Source organism: Portunus trituberculatus, chromosome 33 (genome assembly GCF_017591435.1).
Source record: "Portunus trituberculatus isolate SZX2019 chromosome 33, ASM1759143v1, whole genome shotgun sequence".
NCBI classification, from domain to species: Eukaryota; Metazoa; Arthropoda; class Malacostraca; order Decapoda; family Portunidae; genus Portunus; species Portunus trituberculatus.
In genome coordinates, this window is record NC_059287.1 from 12,270,119 (window position 1) to 12,277,618 (window position 7,500).

Below are 7,500 nucleotides of genomic sequence, written 5' to 3' on the forward strand. Positions count from 1 at the left end.
ACACACACACACACACACACACACACACACACACACACACACACACACACACACACACACACACACACACACACACACACACACACACACACACACACACACACTGAGTAAATCTGGTGAGTGTGTCAGGAAACGCTATTCTATTTTACTGTATAACTGTGACTCAATGTAAAGCTTTCTCTGTTTCTGGGAGGAGGTAAAAGCTTATTCCATGTGTGTGTGTGTGTGTGTGTGTGTGTGTGTGTGTGTGTGTGTGTGTGTGCGTGTGCGTACTAGACCTCCAGGAAGTTGCAGGTTAGGGTGACGCGTCTGTATGGGCCGGGTGTAGTTAGGTAAAAATGGTGACGGGGGTGTTGTGTGCTCGGGGGAAGGAGGGGCGGAGGGGCGGCGAGGGGCGGCGAAGGAGGGACGCCACATTCTTGGAGCGGTAGGAGGCGAAGGAGGGGAGTTTCCTTGGCCTGGCGGGCGTACGATTCCCTTAAAACGAACCTTAAACACAATCAAATCCCTTATCCTTACTTATTCCTACACTTCACCTCCTTATGACCCCCTTGTAGTGCATCCCAAGTGTGTGAGTGTTGAGGCTCCACAGGTGTACATAGATACGGGTGTGAGGTAAGATACACCTGCCTTGTCGCTGCCGCACCGCCTCCAAAGGTGTGTGTGTGGAGGAGGAAGGTTATGGGGGGGTTAGGGTGAGGAAGGAGGGTTTAGGGGGGGGTTTAGACTGAGTAGAATCGGGCGAGGAGGTTTAGTCTTAGTGAGAGTTGAGTGAAGGAAGGGTGTGTGTTGTGTGTGTGTGTGTGCCCCCCACGCGCCCTTGCCAGCCTCTCTTCATGCTGCAATCCTCTGCCGGCCAGTCATCGTAGGGTAGTCTCTATCTATAGGAAGGTAAGACGCCTAACCTAATCTAATATAACCTCACCTAAGATTACCACCGGGTATGGAGACGTGAAGAACCGCCGGGTATCTTACAGTGACTTCAACTTTCAACCTTTTTCGTAGTTATCTTAAGACTTTTTTTTTGATGAACTGAACACCTATACCTCTTAGAAAACGAGAGATACGAGTTAGAAAACGTTAAAAAATCATCTTAGGTATCTATCACCAGGAAATTTCAATAAGGTATCGGAAAGTGATCTTACATGAGGGTACTTTTCTAGGGTACAAATCTCCTAGCACCTGTTGAGTTCCAGTGGTACTTTGAGCATCTGTGTTCGTCTTGGTGCTTTCTCTATCGCCGCCTTCTCCTCCTTTGCCGTTTTCTTTATCGAGGAGGAAGAAAATGTGAGATGAAAGTTACTCACCTACTTCCATCCCCTGGCCGGCTGTCTGTCTGTCTGTCTCTGCATCATTGGGTGTTTTTTGTTTACCTGTACCAGCTCTCTCTCTCTCTCTCTCTCTCTCTCTCTCTCTCTCTCTCTCTCTCTCTCTCTCTCTCTCTCTCTCTCTCTCTCTCTATATTCTCTCTCACCTTTACTCTCTCTCTCTCTCTCTCTCTCTCTCTCTCTCTCTCTCTCTCTCTCTCTCTCTCTCTCTCTCTCTCTCTCTCTCTCTCTCTCTTTCAAGACGAGTTTATGGAGTGACGTCAGACATGAGAGAGAGAGAGAGAGAGAGAGAGAGAGAGAGAGAGAACAGGATGGAGGAGGAAGAAGGCGATCCGGTCACTCCAGGATGCAGCTGTGCCTCTCTCTCTCTCTCTCTCTCTCTCTCTCTCTCTCTCTCTCTCTCTCTCTCTCTCTCTCTCTCTCTCTCTCTCTCTCTCTCTCTCTCTCTCTCACCTGGAAAAAAAGAGAGATAAAGGCCCTCAGAGTTTACACAGGTGCGCTTGTTTCCTCCTCAGTAAGCAATTAACACCTGCAAACTCTTGAGGAAGGGGTGATGCGGTACAATCAGTGATGGTCAATTGTGTAAGATGTTTTCCTGCAAATTTGGCTCTTGTTGTCGCACGATTTTTCTATACTCTGCAAATTTGGCTCTTACGATTGTACATTTTTTCTATGCTCTGCAAATTTGGGGTCTTAATGCTACACAGTTTTTCTATTTTCACCTTTTCAGTCTTGTCTTGGTGTTCTAAATGATTTTGTTGCCTTAAAAGGTCAAAATTATTCTTCTATCCTATTTTTTGTGTGTTAGAGGTGCTTTTTTTCCTTAATCATAACTTTTTCTGACTGCTATACATTTTTTTTTTCGCTATCTACAACATTTAAACGTTTTTCATTTCTGCTACGTTCTTTTAAATGGTTATGTGACTTTGAGGGGACGAAATTTATCTTCCATTCTCCATTTTTTCTATAAATACAAACTAAACTTCCACACTGCTCTTAACGCTGCAAAGTAAAGAGCTTAGCAGGAATAAGATTAAGTGGTCTTTTAAATAGTTATGTAGATTTAAGGAGGCAAAACTGACGTACCCTTACATTCCTTCTATTCGTGATTGCAGACTATATTTGTAGATTCTGAATGCTATCAAGGAAAGAGTGTAGTGGAAATAGAGTTAAGTCCTCGAACCCTCTGGCAGTAGACACCCCCACAGAAATAGAAAATGATAAATAAAACAAGACAAATTACGATAAAATAAATAAACATGCATAAATGAAAACTGATAAAAAAAGGCCAAGTTACATAAATAGCTACATAAACTTACATATATCCTGACCACGAGCACTCAAACAGATCGACGAGTCAGGTGTGTTTCGTGTCTTGTGTCTCAAAAATGGACCCTAAAGACATATATATATAATCCACTCAGGTGTTTCTGCCACACCAATAAGCCATTAGCACCTTGACTCCTACGCACACCTGTCCTAGTCATGAGGTATGCAAATGAGTTATATGTGTCAGGTGTACAGTGCGTTCATTAATTCAGGTATGCTTGTGTTTATCATCAACACTACACACCTGAAGGAGAGTGGATAAGGTAGAGAATAGAGGTAGTATATATGTCAGGTGTGTATAGGAGTGTCTCAGGTATGCATTGCTTCATTAAGTCAGGTATGCTTGTTTCTTTATCATTAACACTACATACCTGAAGAAAATGGCTAAGGTAGAAAATGGAGGTAGTATATGTCAGGTGTGTTTTAGAGTATCAATCAGGTGTAGGTGTATATCATTAACTCAGGTGTGTCTATGCTACATCGTCAGTATTAACGCCTACACACCTGAAGAAGAGGAAAGAGGTACAGGAAGAGTTAGATAAGACAGGTGTGGCTCTGAGGTGTATTCGGGTTCACCCAGTAAGCTATTAACACCCACACACCTGAAGGAACATAGGTGAGGTACGGAAGGGAGTTACATGTGTCAGGTGTTCAGGTGTGGCAACATTTCCTAGTCAGGTGTGAGTGCTTCCTCATCAGTAAGATATAAACACCTACACACACAAGAGGGAGAGGTAATGAGGTGCACAGGTATGTAATGCAGGTGTGCAAATAACGTAACATAACCGCACAGTATCTTGTACCTTAGAGTGAAGTATAAAAACAGGTAAATTTATATAATGCAGGTGCAGTTAACTCTCCTTTTAGTAGATTGACACCTTTCATACGTATTTCACTGAAGAAAACTCTAATTCACTTCAACTTAACACATTCATCACCTAACGTAACTTAATCACCATGAGAAAGTTACACTAATATTCAAGGAGGAAAATTTACCTTAGGGGATCTTCGCTTAAACATCAAAGCATAACATTCACATAACCCAACATCACCTCATCAGTAAGTAATGGAAGCCTCGTTAGTATAATATTCACAAGGGGAACATTTACCTTGAGGGAATCTTACGGTATTTGAATTTAACACCTGACTGAGTAGCGATGAAGGTGATAGGTATTTGTAGAGCTCTGTCTTGTTTTCTCCCCCCAGAGTAATCAGCAAGACCACCGTTAGTGTGTGAGAGTTGTGAGGTAGCGGGGACTGAGATACACACACTGTCGTCCTGTCAGCGATTAACACCTGAGCTTTACCTGAGGGAGTGCCAATGGATGTTTAAAGTGATTATTATTGGAGATTTAGCTTGAGAAATTGTTGTCGTTTAAAGGTAGCTGTGTTTTATGTATTATTTCGTGTTTGTTAGATATTTATTACAGTTTTGGGATCGAGAAATAGTTATAGTTTTAGGTGTCTGGGGTTTTTATAGCGTCTTGTTACCTGAAAATGAATTATGAGCACCTGTGTGAACGTAAGAAAATAAGGCAGTCCCTGTGTGATGAAATGGAAGTGTAAGGTGAGAAAAAAGATGATGCAAACTGAAACAAATCTGACTTTTTCCATATCAAAATGAAACACAGAAAAAAAAAAAACACGAATCTGAAGCGTATACTAAGAAAAACAATAAATACAATAGACATACTGTATACAATAAACAAAGATCACATTACTAAACACTATTAAGAACCAAACACAGGAATTATTATATGAACAATTACAGTACGATAGATAAAAACACAGCACATTCTTAGTTGAGGAGCGAAGGCGAGGCGCGGAGGACAGCCACAGGTAGGGGTAAACTCAGGTAGTCATTTCACCCCCTAGGGAAGAAAGGAGAAAGGGAGGCACGGGAGGGAGAGTTGGAGGGATGGAGGGAAGGCAGATTGGAGGGTCATACCTGAGGCTATTGTAGGAAAGGTAAAGGTGAGGAGGAAGAGAGATTTTCGCTAAGCCTCGCCAGGTACACACACACACACACACACACGAGGCCCATCTCAATAAATTAAATGTGTGTGTGTGTGTGTGTGTGTGTGTGTGTGTGTGTGTGTGTGTGTCCCAAGGCTTGCTCTTGTATCTAAGGCGGTGGTGGAGTTAGTAAAGGTGTTTTTACATATATATTTACTGAGTCCTTCGCGCGAGTCCCGTACACTACCTGGGTATAAACATCGTGTGTGTGTGTGTGTGTGTGTGTGTGTGTGTGTGTGTGTGTTTGACGAATGGGTGTGAGTGGTGAGATGGGACAATTTTCAGACTTTCATTCATATTAATTGCTTTGGGATGTTTTTTTTTTTCTTTCTTTCTTTCCGTCTGTCCGTCTGTCTGTCTGTCTGTCTGTCTGTCTGTCTGTCTATCTATCTATCTATCTATCTGTCTGTCTGTCCGTCCGTCTGTCTGTCTGTCTTTCTTTCTTTCTTTCTTTCTTTCTTCCGAGAGAGAGAGAGAGAGAGAGAGAGAGAGAGAGAGAGAGAGAGAGAGAGAGAGAGAGAGAGAGAGAGAGAGAGAGAGAGAGAGAGAGAGAGAGAGACAGACAGACAGACAGAAGAAAAAAAAAAAAAAAAACAGAGAGACAAAAAATATGACACATCACACACACAAAAAAACAACAACGAAAAACGCAACATTACAACGAAAACCAGAAAAAAAACGATAAAAAGATAAACAAAATGAAGAGAAATAAACTTAATCACATAGAGACGGCCAGAGGGAAGCCCCAATACCTGGAAAAGAGAAAAAAAGGAAAAAAAAAGAAATATAAAGACGCAACAGACGGAAATTCCCCTTTTAAAATCGTGTACTGGCGAGGCGAGGGAGGGAAATAATGGCAGCCTATACACTGTCTCTCGTTAGGAATGCACAGAGATGGTTAGAAGAGTAGTGGTGAATAATAGTGATATTTTGCTTCCTTTGTAATTAGACCTTCGTAATATTTTTCCTTGTTTCGTCTTTGTCAATATATTTTAGTAATGAATTTCTAAGTTTTGTCTCTTTTTTTTCTCTGTGTCTCTGTCTCTCTGTCTTTCTCTGTTTCTTCCTGTCTTTCTCTGTCTGTCTGTTTGTCTGTCTGTCTGTCTGTCTGTCTGGTTCTCTGTCTCTCTGTCTCTTTCTCTGTTTCTCTCTCTCTCTCTCTCTCTCTCTCTCTCTCTCTCTCTCTCTCTCTCTCTCTCTCTCTCTCTCTCTCTCTCTGTCCTTGGTTGTGGTCTACTTTCTAGGGAAGCTATTGAGACTGGTAATTTGATACGACACTTTTGTTTGTTCTTTTTATTTATTTTTTCGTCGTCGTCTCGTGTACTCAGGAGACTCAAGGTGACGCGACACTCATTAGGGCTTAGTTTTGTGTTCGTAAGGTTGTTTTCTGTTTTTTTTTTTTGTTATTATGATTGTTTTGATTGTTTTTGTTCATTTGTGTTGATTTTTTTGTTTGGTTTGTTTGGGAAGGTCCTCGTTTGTTTTGTTTTGATTTATATTTCCTGTATTTTGTTTGTGTTTGAGGTTTTGTTGATAGTTTGCTACTGTTTGTGTTGTTATTACTACTGCTACTGCTATTGTTACTGCTGCTGCTGCTGCTACTACTGCTACTGCTACTGTTACTACTACTACTACTTCTACTACTACTACTACTACTACTACTTCTACTACTACTACGACTACGACTACGACTACGACTACTACTACTACTATCTCTTCCCCATCTTTCCCTCCTTCCTTCCATCCTTCCTTCTTTCCTTCTTTCCTTCCTTCCTTCCTTCCTTCCTTCCTTCCTTCCTTCCTCTGTTTACCTATCTGTTCATCTATTTGTTCGTCTGTCTGTCTGTCTGCCTGTTTTCCTGTCTGTTTACCTGTCTATCTCTCTGTCTGTCCATGGGCGTCAATATATTGTAATCAGGTGCACAGGTGGGCGGGACGGGCGTGCCTTACCTGTATCTTACCTGGGCGTGGCGTGAGATGAGGTGAATCAACAAGTAACAATCTCTCTCTCTCTCTCTCTCTCTCTCTCTCTCTCTCTCTCTCTCTCTCTCTCTCTCTCTCTCTCTCTCTCTCTCTCTCTCTCTCTCTCTCTCTCTCTCTCTCTCTCTCAACCTTTCATTAATTTTCTCTTCCTCACGTATTTAATACCAGTCTTTACTTTCATATTTTGCTTCCTCCTCCTCCTCCTCCTCCTCCTCCTCCTCCTCCTCCTCCTCCTCCTCCTCTTCTTCTTCCTCCTACTCTTCCTCCTCATCATCATCTTCCTGCTTTCTCCCTCCCTCCCTCCCTCCTCCCTCCTTCCCTCCTCTCAATTACTAACTCACCTCTCTCTTTCTCACTATCACTACCAATTGCAACTCTCTCTCTCTCTCTCTCTCTCTCTCTCTCTTTCTCTCTGGAAGGGCGAACAATCGGTCATTAATTGCTTTTGTGTGGATTGAATTCAACACACACACACACACACACACACACACACACACACACACACACACACACACACACACACACACACACACACACACACACACACACACACACACACACACACACACACACTTTATCAGTCTTTTATTCTTCCTATTCCTTTTCATCTCTTCGTCTTTTCATTTAATCTCCTCCTCCTCCTCCTCCTCCTCCTCCTCCTCCTCCTCCTCCTCCTCCTCCTCCTCCTCCTCTTCTATGTCATTGCTATTTTCCTTTTTATTATAGTCACCCTCTTGCTACTACTACTACTACTACTACTACTACTACTACTACTACTACTACTACTACTACTACTACTACTACTACTACTACTACTACTACTACTACTACTCTACTACCACCG

General features: G+C 42.3%; 1 protein-coding gene across 2 annotated transcripts in view; it reads left to right on the top strand.

Moving 5' to 3' along the window:
• Positions 1 to 734: 734 nt before the first annotated feature.
• The window catches only part of LOC123512161 (sushi, von Willebrand factor type A, EGF and pentraxin domain-containing protein 1-like), a 100,892-nt gene continuing 94,126 nt past the window's right edge, over positions 735 to 7,500 (top strand). The window contains exon 1 of one of the 2 annotated variants that reach the window (XM_045268368.1): positions 735 to 891. The gene's annotated coding sequence lies outside the window, so the exon portion shown is untranslated. The remainder of the gene's footprint in view (positions 892 to 7,500) is intronic. The other variant, XM_045268367.1, reaches the window with a different exon arrangement.